Genomic DNA, 13,644 nt, shown 5'->3' on the forward strand with positions numbered 1-13,644 from the left:
ATTTGACAAAGGAGGCAAGAACATACAATGGAGTCCAGATAGTCCCTTCAATAAATGGTGTTGGGACAATTGGGCAGATACATGCAAGAAAATGAAACTAGACCGCCAACTTACACCACACACAAAAATAAACTCAACATGGATAAAGGACTTAAATATACGACCAGAAACCATTAGAATATTAGAAGAATCCAAAGGCAACAAAATCTCAGACATATGCCAAAGCAATTTCTTCACCGATACAGTTCCTATGGCATTGGAAACTAAACAGAAAATAAACAAATGGGACTACATCAAAATAAAAAGCTTCTGCACAGCAAAGAAACTATCAACAAAACAACAAGAAAACCCACTGCATGGGAGAACATATTTGCCAATGTTATCACCGATAAGTTTTTAATCTCCAACTAGGGAACTCATACAACTTAATAAAAGGGAGATAATCCAATCAAAAAATTGGCAAAGGACCTAAATAGACACCTTTCAAAAGAGGACATTCAGAAAGCCAAGAGACATATGAAAACATGCTCAAAGTCACTGAAATCATCCGAGTGATGCCAATCAAAACAACAATGAGGTACCATCTCACACCTGTCAGAATGGCTATCATCAACAAATCCACAAAACACAAGTGCTGGAGTGGATGTGGAGAAAAAGGAACACTCGTGCACTGCTGGTGAGAATGCAGACTGGGGCAGCCACTATGGAAGACAGTATGGAGTTTCTCAAAAAACTACAAATGGAACTCCCATTTGACCCTGTGATCCCACTTCTAGGAATATATCCCAAGAAACCAGAAACACCAATCAGAAAGGATATATGCACTCCTATGTTCATAGCAGCACAATTCACCATAGGTAAGATCTGGAAACAGCCTAAGTGCCCATCAGTAGATGAATGGGTTAAAAAACTGTGGTACATCTACACGATTTAATACTATGCTGCTGTAAAAAAGAAGGAACTCTTACCATTTGCAACAGAATGGATGGAACTGGAGAGCATTATGCTAAGTGAAATAAGCCGGTCAATGAAGGAAAAATACCACATGATCTCACTCATTTATGGATAATAAAGACCATTATAAACTTATGATAAAAAATAGATACAGAGGCAGAGCTGCCTCAAACAAACTGTCAAACTACAGCGGGAAAGCCGGGGAGGGCTGGGTGGCTGGAGAGGGGTGACAAGAGATCAACTGAAGGATTTGTATGCATGCATATAAGCATAACCAATGGACATAAGACACTGGGGGTAAGCGAGGCCAGGGGATTGTCAAGGGCGGGAAAAAAAGGAGACATATGTAATACTCTTTATAATACTTTAAGCAATAAAACAATAAAAAATACTAAAATAAAATAAAATAAAATAAAATAAAATATCAGAGAGGAATGGAGAGGGAGAGATAGAAACATCAACAATGAGAATCATTGATTGGCTGCCTCCTGTACGTCCCTCACTGGGGATCGAGCCAGCAACCTGGGTTATGTGTCCAGACCAGGAATCAAACTGTGACCTTCTGACTCATAGGTCAACACTCAATCACTGAGCCATGCTGGTTGGGCTGAAAACTTTTTGAAATATACAGTAGGTCCTCGGGTTATATCGCGACATAATGCGATTTTCCCCGTTAAGTCGGAACCCACCTATAGAATCACCTACATCACTCACATGGAGCACATACACAGCAGTAATGAAGTGAAAGAGTAAAAAAAAAAAAAATTAAAGCAAGATAACAATTCCTGACCTTTACTTGTGGCAGATAATAAAAAACAAAGCACATATGTACATATGTCGAAATGACGGAACTTTTTTTTATTAACACTGTAAATGGGAGATAGTGATGTAACCACAAAACAACATACATCGAGTTCAACGTAACCCGAGGACTGCCTAAATATAATTTGAGTCCAAAACGTTGACTTTTAGATGTGAAATTTAGCAAGCACTCTAACTGTCCTGTGCGCATTCTCAATAGCCATAGTATTCTAGACTTATGTAATATATTAGAGGCCCAGTGCATGAAATTCGTGCACTCAGGGGGTCCCTCAGCCCGGCCAGAACCCTCTCACATTCTGGGAGCCCTCGGGGGATGTCCCACTGATCGCTTCGCGATGCTACAGAGGTGGGAGAGGCTCCCACCACCACCGCTGCGCTCGCCAGCCATGAGCCCTATGGGAGCGCACTGATCACCAGGATGCAGCTTCTGTATTGAGCATCTGTCCCTGGTGGTCAGTGCCCATCATAATGACTGGTCATTCTGCGGTTCAACCATTTGCATATTAGGATTTTATTATATAGAATTCATGTCTCAGATAGTACCAATCCATTTGTTTTTCATTGATAGCACTTTCATTCTTGTTCTGAAAATAATGAGATAGCTCCAATTTTACAAACCTTACCAATCAAGATCTGTTCACTCTTTGGCCCAAGCAAAGGAGATAACATTTTGTCAGAAGTGTAATATACATACGACTTGAGGCTCCATTTGAATTTTGGATTTCCTCTGCTGTTACCTTTTGTCTCCAACTCCTGTCCCAAGGTTTTCTAACAAACCACAGAAGCCCTCACATCCTCACATACAGACCACTGGTCCATAGCATCAGTACCTTATCCACCTTCTTCAGGTCTTGGTCCTTTTGGGTGATATGCATGTATTTCTTTAAAGCATATTCACCACAAACAGATTTGTCTTTCATTTCCTGAGCACTCACTTCTAATTCTTTCTCCATTTCCGTCTTGAAAGACTCTTCAATAATCTGCTGTAAATAGATGACCAGCAAAATAGGAGATACACATATACATTTGAAAAACACATAGTACTATAACTCTGTTTCTTTATGTGACATGTGCATGACAGAAAACTGTTTCATTCGTTGCTACTATCAAAGTGGCACAAATATATCATGTAATGAAGAATAGGAATTACTGTGCCTAAAGTGTCTGTGTTCCAGATCAAATGAGCCAGGAATTCAAGGAACATGATACAGAAGATTAATCTACGTAAGGTCCAGCAGGCATGAGAAGTAGCAGGGTAATCCATCTGCCTGGGACCAGAATCAGGACATAGAAAGTCAAAGACAATGAGGAGGGAGGAGGGCAGGGCAGCCTGAGGAAGCCACCAGATTGGCAGCCACCTCCCCCAGTTTCTTCTGGTCCTAGCCAGCTGACCTTGAAACCCCTTACACAGGGAAGTTCTACAGCAAAGCAGAGTCCATCTCCTTTCCGAGTGTGTTTTCAGGAACATGAGAATGCATGCTCACAGACTTGCAAAGCTCCCTTTTCCTATGAGACTCCTATTATGCCCATGTACAGCCCTTTTCAGTGGGCTTAAGCACAGGAGAGGATTGGGATGCCTGCAGCAAGCTTTTTAAAAGTTACCTACTAGCATGGAGAACTGAGCTATGCTTATTATACCTTTTCTCGATCCAGTTTTTCTAGTTTTCTCCGTTCTCTTTCCAAAGCTTTCTGTTCATTCTGCCTTCTTTCTTCTCTCAGCTTCTGTTCTTTCAGCAGGTTCCATATTCTTTCTTCTTCACTCTCTTCTCTAACTTCTTTCTCATCTGCACCTAAAGAGACAGAAAATAAAGAGCAGAGGCCCAGGGAGACAGCTCAACTCTCAGTTGATTGTGTTGGCCTGCTGATCCATCTTCATGGTCTCGCAGCCTCCAGCCCCACACCTGGCACAGCATCTGCCTTTTACTTTACTTAGATGAAAACAAGTCACCCTTGCCATGAACAACTTCAACTGTCCTCCTGCCACAACACATTTCCTTATCTTCCTCACCCCTTCTTCTGTACTCTGCCCTTCGCAAGCCTTGCATTTCTGCCTCTATCCTCAGTTGTAACTCTCTATTTAGGATTCTAACTTAAACATTAGTCTGTATTTATACAGCAGTTGTATAACTCTTCCCCTAATTCCCACAAAAGCAATCGAGCCTCTCCCGCCCAGAACAGTACAAAATTAGTACAAAACCAGCACCCCGCCCCTGAACCCCCCTAGTCATCTTACCAACATTTCCCACTTGCCCTGGGCCGATCCCTTCCTGGAGTTTTAGCTATTACCTCTGCCCTGATCATTCTCACATCTTTTTCTCTAGCACAGATCTCTCCCCGAGTCTCATCCGCATTTCTGGCCAGTTCCCTACCATCAACACTTGGAAATCCCACAGCATCAGCTTCAGACCTGAAGTTATCATTCCTGTCCCTTTTTATCATGCCTTTCTACACTACATTCACTCATCCACCAGGGCTTACAGGCTCTAACTCCCCCAGATACTGCAATAAGACTACCTCTCACCTTTTACCTGGACAGCTGAGCTGAAATAACCTAATCAATGTGCTCACCCTGACATCAGTCTCTCTGCCTTCAAGCAACCACCATCAGCAGCACCCTTCATTTCCTGAAAAGAAGACCTGGATTTCTGTTGCTGTCTCTGCTCTGGTGGTGTCCACACCTTCTTTCCGGACTGACCTGAAATAGTACACTACTTCTGCACTGGGAACACTGCACCTCCAGCAGCAGACTCATGCTACCTGGGTATATTTGTGCCTCCCTTGCTCTGTGCTTTGCTTTCAATCTCTCCCTAACCTAATACTCACTTCCTCCCACCTCTCCCACACAACCCCACCACTGAGCAAGTGCCCAGGACCCTGAAAAAAGAGATAAACGAACAGAAGAATATACCATGTTCATGGACTGGTAGAATTAATATCATTAAAATGTGCCTACTATCCAAAGCAATCCTTAGATTCAATGCAATCACTATTAAAATGCCAAGTGCATATTTCACAGATCTAGAAATATGCAAAAAATTTATATTTGCATATAAATTTGAATGTTCTGAACATTCAAATGAGATACAGAACACTGAAAAAGACCCCAAAATAGCCACAACATTCGTTTTTGTTTTTGTGTTTTTTTTTTTCTTCGGTATAGCAAAGGCGGAGATTTGTTAAAGAACAAGTACAGACTCCAAAGTAGGGAGGGGGAAAGAGTACCACAGAACAGACTCCCACATAGGGAGGGGGGTAGGGTCCCCTAGCCTCAACATTCTTGAGAAACAGGAACAAATGAGACTACATTGAACTAAAAAAACTTCTGCAAAGCAAAAAAAAATCAGCATCAAAATGAAAAGGGAATCCACTGTATTGGAGCACATATTTGCCAATAATACATATGGTAAGGGGTTAATTTCCAAAACACATAAAGTACTCCGATAATCCACCAAAAGAAAAACAACCCCATTAAATGTGGACAGAAAATCTAAATAGATACTTCTCCAAAGACAACATACAAATGGCAAGAGACATGAAGATAGGCTCAATGTCACTAATTATTAGAGAGATGCAAATTAAAATGACAATGAGGTGCCACTGCAAACCAGCCAGAATAGCAACCATTAATAAGTCATACAATAAGTGCTGGTGAGGTTGTGGATAAGAAGGAACCTTAGCACACTTCTGGCTAAGGAATACAAGATACAGCCACTAAGAAAAACAGTATTCCTAAAGTGACACCTCTCCACCACCACATTTACACAGTATTTTGTACCTGCCTTCTCACAACCACATGAATCTGTTTGTTCTACATCTATTGTTCCAGGCTTTATTTGTCTATTCCCTGTAGCTCAAAGCAAAAGTCCTCACCTGTCACAGGTTTAACTCAATGTCAATCCCACAGATGGCTATGCTTGCCTTTCTCCTCTGGCTCTGGAAGAGCCTAAACTTTTGTAGGCTACACTTTCCCCCCAGCAATGCTAAGAGACAAATTCATAGGTTCACCAAAGGATTTTGAAGGTTTTTGCTAACAGGACAGAAACAACACAGTCATTTCGGACTCATACTCCTGGTCATGAAATTCAAATACCAGAGGAGGCAGTTGATCATTTTCACAGGCAGAAATGCAATCTTCTTCTTGCTTGCAGACCTAAATGCCATCACTTTATCACATGGAATAGCAATCTCAAAATAGAAATGCTGTTTGGTTGCTGACTTTAAACAATAAAGAAGAAAAAAGGACTATATCTTTGCTGTGCATTGCATAACAACATTTCGTTCAACAGACCACATATATGACAGTGGTCCCATCTTCTCTCTATATAAAAGTCCAAGCAACGGTTAAGACTGGCCGGTAGCTATGATGTGCACTGACCACCAGAGGGCAGATGCTCAAGGCAGAATCTGCTCCCTGGTGGTCAGTGTGCTCCCACAGCCAAGCTCCCATGACCAGACAACTTCCCATGGTTGCTCCCGCGACCCCACCCCTGCCAGTAGGCCCCGATCAGGAGTGGACAAGATGGCCCTGTTCACCAGCCAGGCCAAGGGACCCCCCAAAATCATGCACCAGGCCTCTGGTAAGATTATAATGGAGCTGAAAAATCACTACTGTCTAAGTGGTGTGGCTATCACCACATGGTAATGTAATACAATGCATTACTCCCGTGTCTATGGAGATGCTAATGTAAACCAACCCACTGTGCTGCCAGTCATATAAAAGTACAGCACATACAACTACGTCTAGTACCTAATACTTAATAAATATAATAAAGGACCATGTCACTGGTTTATGTATTTACTACACTACCCTTTTAATCACTGTTTTATAGTGTTTTTTTTTTTTCTAATGATAAAGAAAAGTGTGCTGTGAAACAGCATCCCATGTTATATGGGCAGCAACTTCATATACCTCATGTTTATTACATCTCTCGATGGCGTCATTTTCTCCTGTGCTTGATTTAATCTTGTTTTGTACAGTAACATGCTGTATGTGCTTGCACCGGAGGGGCAATAGGCTACCTGGATGTACAGGAGGCTGTACCACCTAGATTTACAAAAGTGCACTCTGATGTTCACACAACAATGAATTCCCGAAGGACACATTTCTTAGAATATATACCTGCTATTAAATGGTGCATGACTGTACTTTGTAGCTACCTAATTAGTATTTCCACTGGACATCTCAAAGATATCAAGTTTTGGATTTTTTCACTTCCCTTTGTATCCAAACGAAGAGGGGAAATGATGATTATAAGAGAATTTTTCAATGATCAATGTAAACATTACTTAAGAATAATTTTAAAAGCCATTGTTATAATTTTCATTCTATCTCTGAGATAGAACACCTATGAACTCAGTTGGTTTCCTTTATTGTATTATTTTTATTTCCTACTCACCCAGGTCTCTGCGAAACAACCTATCACAGCCACTCTTGGGTGGCCACTGCCCCTACTCAGTATCTATCCCATCAGAGGTCTTGGTGATGGCTAGCTGACTGCTGACTTTCCCACTAGAAGCTCCATGAAGAAAGGGCTTGGGTTGTCCCACTGCAGTATGCCCAGCACCCAGCACACAGGAGGTGTTTGTTTTTCTTTTTTCACAATTAAATCAATGAGGTGATATTGGGTGATAGAGTTTTCATATATGAAGTGAAGGTTCTCAATGAAGTCTCGCTGAATGAGTGCTTTACAGGATGGTGTACCCTGGAATCAGTGAGAACAATCCTTTCAAAGTCTTGTTTCCTTTGGCAATTCCTCATCTCCCTGAGTATGCTGACTTGAACCAAGAAACTACTTACAAGAGGCGTTGAACATGATAGTCCCATCCAAACACTGGAAAAACAAGAGGTGGTTTTACTTAAGAAATCTCCTTTCAAGCTTGAGGCTTAAACTCTTTAGTTCAAGGAGAAAAAGATCTGGCTGGAGTATGAGACAAAGCTCTAATCTCCCCCTAGAGCTTTCCTCCCTGATTCCACACAGGGGAGGGAAGTGTGTAAATTAGAGACAGTAAGAAGAAAGAGAAAGTGGGCCAGACAAGTTTGATGACGAGTTTTCCTCCAATGTCATCAGCTCTTCTGAAAACTGAAATATAAAGGTTCTTCTGTCCTTATTTTTTTTTTAAAGACATGAAGGAAACAAAGAATTATTAACATACTACAATCACATTGAAGATGTATATGGGTATTAACCGCCATTTCAATTTTATACTATGATTTCCCAAAATGGAATAGTTTCTGAAGAACTGTCTTAAGCAAAAAGGTAACTGCTTTGTCAGACTATGGACAAATAAGAAAAATACAATCTTCCAAAACTCAATCAGGAAAAATCAGAAAACCTGAATAAGCCAGTAAGTACTGATGGAATTGAAGCAGTAATTAGATAACTTCCAGCAAACAGAAGTCCTGGTCCAGATGGCTTCATAGGGAAGTTTTATCAAACATTCAAAGAAAAACTAATACCTAATCTCCTCAACTATTCCAAATATCCAAGGGAAAGGAACACTTTCTATGAGGACAGCATTACCCTAATCCCAAATCCAGATAAAGCCACTACAAAGAAAGAGAATTATCCCCGATGAATACAGACCCTAAAATCTTCAACATAATTTTAGCAAATGAGATCCAGCAATACATTAAAAAGACCATACATCATGACCAAATGGCATTTATTCTAGGAATGCAAGGCTGGTACAATATCCACAAATCAATAAATGTGATATATCACATTAACAGACTGCAACACTCAAAAATCACATGATCATTTCAATCAATGCAGAAAAAGCATGACAAAATCCAACACCCTTTTTTGATAAAAACTTTCAGTAAAGTAGAAATAGATCATATCTCAACATATTAAAAAGCCATATATTACAAACCTACAGCCAATATCATACTCAATGGCTAAAAACTAAAACTATTTTCCCTAAGAATAGGAAGACAGGGATGCAACATAACAGGATATAAAATTAACACCCAGTAAACTATGGCATTTTTATATACCAATATTGAACGCTCAGAAAGAGAAATAAAAGAACAATCCCAATTAGCACTGCAACAACAACAAAAAATTGAGACTTATGAATAAACTTAACCAAAGTGGTAAAATACCTATACTCAGAAAACCATAGCACATTGAAAAAAGAGGTAGAAGAAGATATAAACTAGAGGAAGAATATACCATGTTCATAGATTGGCAGAAATAAATACCATCAAAATGTCCATACTACCCAAAGCAATCTTTAGGTTCAATGCACACCTATTAAAATACCAATGGCATATTTCACAGACTTAGAAAAATACTCTAAAAATTATACCAATAAAGACCTCAAAAGCTGCAGCAAGCTTGAGAAAGAGAAAAGTTGGAGGAATAACAATACTAGATATCAAGTTATACTAGAAAGCCACTGTAATCAAAATAGCCTGGTACTGGTACAAGTATCGCATACAGAGCAATGGAACAGAACTAAGAACCCAGAAATTGACCCACACCACTATACGAAACTAGTATTTGACAAAGGAGGCAAGAGCATACAATGGAGCAGAGGCAGTCTCTTCAAGAAATGGTGTTGGGATAATTAGACAGATATATGCAAAAACATGAAATAAGACCAACTTACACCATACACAAAATAATATGTGTATGGATACACAAAATGGAAAAAAGACTTAAATTTAAGTTGGGAAACCATAAAAATCCTAGAAGAAATCACGGGCACCAAAATCTCAGCCATCTTACACAGCAACATGTTTATGGATACAATGCCTAGGGCAAAGGAAACTAAGAAGGAAATAGACAAATGGGGCTACATCAAAATAAAAAGCAGCTGCACAGCAAAAGAAACCATCAAGAAAACAAGAGCCCTGACTGGTTTGGCTCAGTGGATAGAGCGTTGACATGTGGACTGAAGGGTCCTAGGTTCGATTCTGGTCAAGGGCATGTACCTTGGTTACAGGCACATCCCCAGTGGGGGGTGTGCAGGAGGCAGCTGATTGGTGTTTCTCTCTCATCGATGTTTCTAACTCTCTATCCCTCTCCCTTCCTCTCTGTAAAAAATCAATAAAAGTATTTTTTTAAAAAGAAAATAACAAGAGAGTCTACTGCATGGGAGAACATATTTGCCAATGATACATCCAATAAGGAGTCAGTTTCCAAAATATATAGAGAACTCATACAATTTAACAAAAACAAGGTAAACAGTCCAATTAAAAAATGGGCAAAGGACATAAATAGACACTTCTCCAAAGAGGACATACAGAAAGCCAAGAGACATATGAAAAAATCCTCAAAGTAACTAATCATCTGGGAAATGCAAATCAAAACAACAATAAGGTACCAGCTCACACCTGTCAGAGTGGCTATCATCAAGAAATCAAATGACAGCTGTTGGCGAGGATGTGGAGAAAAGTACACTGCTGGTGGGAATGCAGACTGGTGTAGCTACTGTGGAAAACAGTATAGTTTCCTCAAAAAATTCAAAATGGAACTCCCATTTGACCCAGTGATCCCACTTCTAGAAATATATTCTAAGAAACCCAATGCACTCATTAGAAAGAATAAATGCACCCCTATGTTCATAGCAGCACAATTTACAGTAGCTGAGATTTGGAATGAGCCTTAAGTGCTCATCAGCAGATGAGTAGATAAAAAAAACTATAGTACACTTACACAATGGAATACTGTGTGGCAGTAAAAAAGAAAGAACTCTTACCATTTGCAACAGCATGGATGGACCTGGAGAACATTATGCTAAGTGAAGTAAGCCAGTCAAAGAAAGATAAGTATCACATGATCTCCCTCATGTGTAGAATCTAATGAACAAAATAAACTGATGAACAAAAATAGACCCAGAGACATAAAAGCATGGAACAGACTGTGAAACCTCAGAGGGAAGTCAGGGGAGGGGAGGTGGGTAGGAAGAGCTCAATCATTGAACTTGTATGCATATATGCATAATGAGTGAACACAAATAATGGGATGGTGAGGGCCTGTGTGTGTGGGGTGGGGGTGGGGGGGGGGCGGGCGTGTGCCAGGAGCAGGCTGGAAGAGGTCAATGGGGGAAAGAAGGGGACTTCTGTAATAGTTTCAACAATAAAGATTTTTTTTAAAAAAAGCCACTGTTGGGGAAGATTAATGAGAAGCAACTCCTTTAATTTTCTCCTCTTTACATGTTCAAATTTATTTCAGAAATGTATTAACAATGGCAATACTCAACTCTAAGACTTTGAATAATTTATGCTTATAAAGGTCCTCCCTCAATAAATGAAATAACTCACTAGGAACAGGCTGGCATTTAGTAGCTATCATACTATCTGTAGTTACAACCAAGGAAAACTTACTTGGGTAATGAGAGGAGATAGGTCTGGCAGGAGGAGCACCCAAGGCAGTTCCCAAGAGAGGCATGTCACCAGCAGGATGGAGGCCATTCACTTCAAACTGTATCAGCATGTCTGCTGCATCTATAATAGGTACAAATGAGTGTCCCAGGAGTCCTTAACAACAGCAAAAGAAGGCAGGGCAGTATGGGGGTAACTTTGGCTGCGCTCAAGTCTCAGCCAAAGCAACCAAGCCAGATCTTTTCCTACAGAATTAATCCTAAGACTTTCAGCATACCACTTGACAATCTATTTGCTTCTCAAAGTGTTATTACACTTAAAAGAATTAGATTTGTTTCCAAAACTAGATTTATAACCCAACAGGAAAGTGACAGAATTCACCTGACTTGCTGATAATTATATGAACTCCATTTAGATAGTAAAGCCTTAACAAAATTGTTAAAAAGTTAGTTGCAAAGAATTTACAAATTTTACTAAGCTCTTTCATTTAACTGTTCAAAGTAGAGTACTTTCAGATTTGACAATGAAGCTCACAATGCAAAACTACAGATTATATACAAATATAAAGATTTCCTAGGCTAGAGAGAACCTTAGAGCTGACTGACTTCTATATCCTAATTTTATACTTAAGCAGTATGCTCCCAGAGAACAATCTAAGGCAGAGCCAGAGCCAGGCCTCCAGTTTTCAGATAAGGAAGCTAATATACTTCCACCTCCATTCATTCACTAAGAATGAGGTTTCTACATCTGATGCAGTCATCAGAATCTGTATAACTTAAATAACTTAGCATCTTCATATTCCATAAAAAGAAAAAAAATTAAGAATCAGGTATTTTAATCTGAGGCAATCCCAAACTTGGTAAATTAAGTTAAGGGTTCACTTGTGAGCTTAGCTCCAACTTTGAAATTATTGGTTATCTTGAAAATTAAAAAAAAGTAACACTCAAATAGACCCATCAAAATCTGTGATATAAAAAAGGTAATACATCTGTATCCATGTTTTTATCACAAAATACAAATGTTGTAATTTTTAAGGCCTTTGATTTAACAATGGATATATTTCACCAAGATTTAGCTTTCTACATTTTCAACTGTTAAAAACTGGTACTTACATTTAAACTTACGTTCAAAAGATGATCCAAATTCCTCATTATCCTCAAAAGATAGTTCATCCACATTTGAAAATTTATGTCTGTCTTGAACTTCAGTTTGTCTTTGATAAAGACTGGGTTGAAAGAATAAAATTCATGAGTGTGAAGTTGTAATAAGGTAAAACCAAGAGCACAGGGCTATGAAAAGCCTTTGTGACTCTGGAAAAGGCTCTAGAGCGGTGGTTCTCAACCTTCCTAATGCCGCGACCCTTTAATACAGTTCCTCATGTTGTGGTGACCCCCAACCATAAAATTATTTTCGTTGCTACTTCATAACTGTAATTTTGCTACTGTTGAGAATCGTCATGTAAATATCTGATATGCAGGATGTATTTTCATTGTTACAAATTGAACATAATTAAAGCATAGTGATTAATCACAAAAACAATATGTAATTATATATATGTTTGCCGATGGTCTTAGGCGACCCCTGTGAAAGGGTCATTTGACCCCCAAGGGGTCTCGACCCACAGGTTGAGAACTGCTGCTCTAGAGAATGAACTGTGCTCTGTGAAAATGAAAGCTGTCCTGCACTGGGCACGCTCCATGCAACTGGCATCATTCCAAGTAATCAAGACATTAGCTTGGGCACTCTGCAGAACCACCTTACACTGTGAGGCAGGTATTATATTGCTGACAAGAAATAATGTGGCACTCTCAATGCTTTTATATTTTCAAGAACCACAAAACGTTTTTGAAAAGAACAAATTCTGCACAGCATCAGTATGAGTCAGCTGAAGATGCAAAACTACAAGCCCCATGTGCATCCAAGTGCCCTAACTCCCACATGGGTGTGCTGTTTCTCCTCTTGGCTTTATCATGAGAAAGCAATATAAATAAATGCACATTACACGCATTAGGACCATGGTGGACACATGTGGCAGTTTTCAACTCTGTACACTGGGAGTGAATCAAAATATGCAGACAGATGTCCAGCCTGGAGCCCAGAACTAAGGAGTCAGAGTGCCGTCCATATGGATCAAGCACAGACAGGAGTCTCCTATGCGCCTCAATCCCAGCCTGGGTGACCCGCCACCCAACTTCTACATACGCCATTCTACTTCAGCAATCAGACCCTACAACCCACTACCAATTCAGTATTTATCTCAATAGACAAATTAGACTTTTGTTTGGACTAAATGCCCAAATATTTTTTAACTGACTTATTTTTTTTGAAGGACTTTAAAATTAAAATGTGTGAAACTACTTCAAGTTTAAAAATAAACTGAATTTGCTTCTGTAGATTTTGTATGTTGCTTTTTTATTTCTATAAACCAAGTCTATTCATAGAACTATGAAAATGCTTACTGCTACCATAGTGCACTGTGTACACATCAGGTTTAGCAAACAAGGAAAAATTAATTATTTGCTAAAAGGAATTTTCCC

At 39.5% G+C, this 13,644-nt stretch overlaps 1 pseudogene across 1 annotated transcript in view; it reads right to left on the reverse strand.

The window, feature by feature from the left end:
* Positions 1-13,644, reverse strand: part of LOC308512410 (centriole and centriolar satellite protein OFD1-like) — a 160,431-nt pseudogene that overhangs the window by 6,332 nt on the left and 140,455 nt on the right. Inside the window, exons 11-14 of the transcript in view lie at positions 12,220-12,332; positions 11,111-11,224; positions 3,415-3,566; positions 2,607-2,759 (exon numbers count right to left, since the gene is read on the reverse strand). The product of the transcript in view is annotated as a centriole and centriolar satellite protein OFD1-like (transcript). The remainder of the gene's footprint in view (positions 1-2,606; positions 2,760-3,414; positions 3,567-11,110; positions 11,225-12,219; positions 12,333-13,644) is intronic.

Source organism: Myotis nattereri (assembly GCF_964212035.1).
Source record: "Myotis nattereri genome assembly, chromosome: Y".
In the NCBI taxonomy this organism is placed as follows: domain Eukaryota; kingdom Metazoa; phylum Chordata; class Mammalia; order Chiroptera; family Vespertilionidae; genus Myotis; species Myotis nattereri.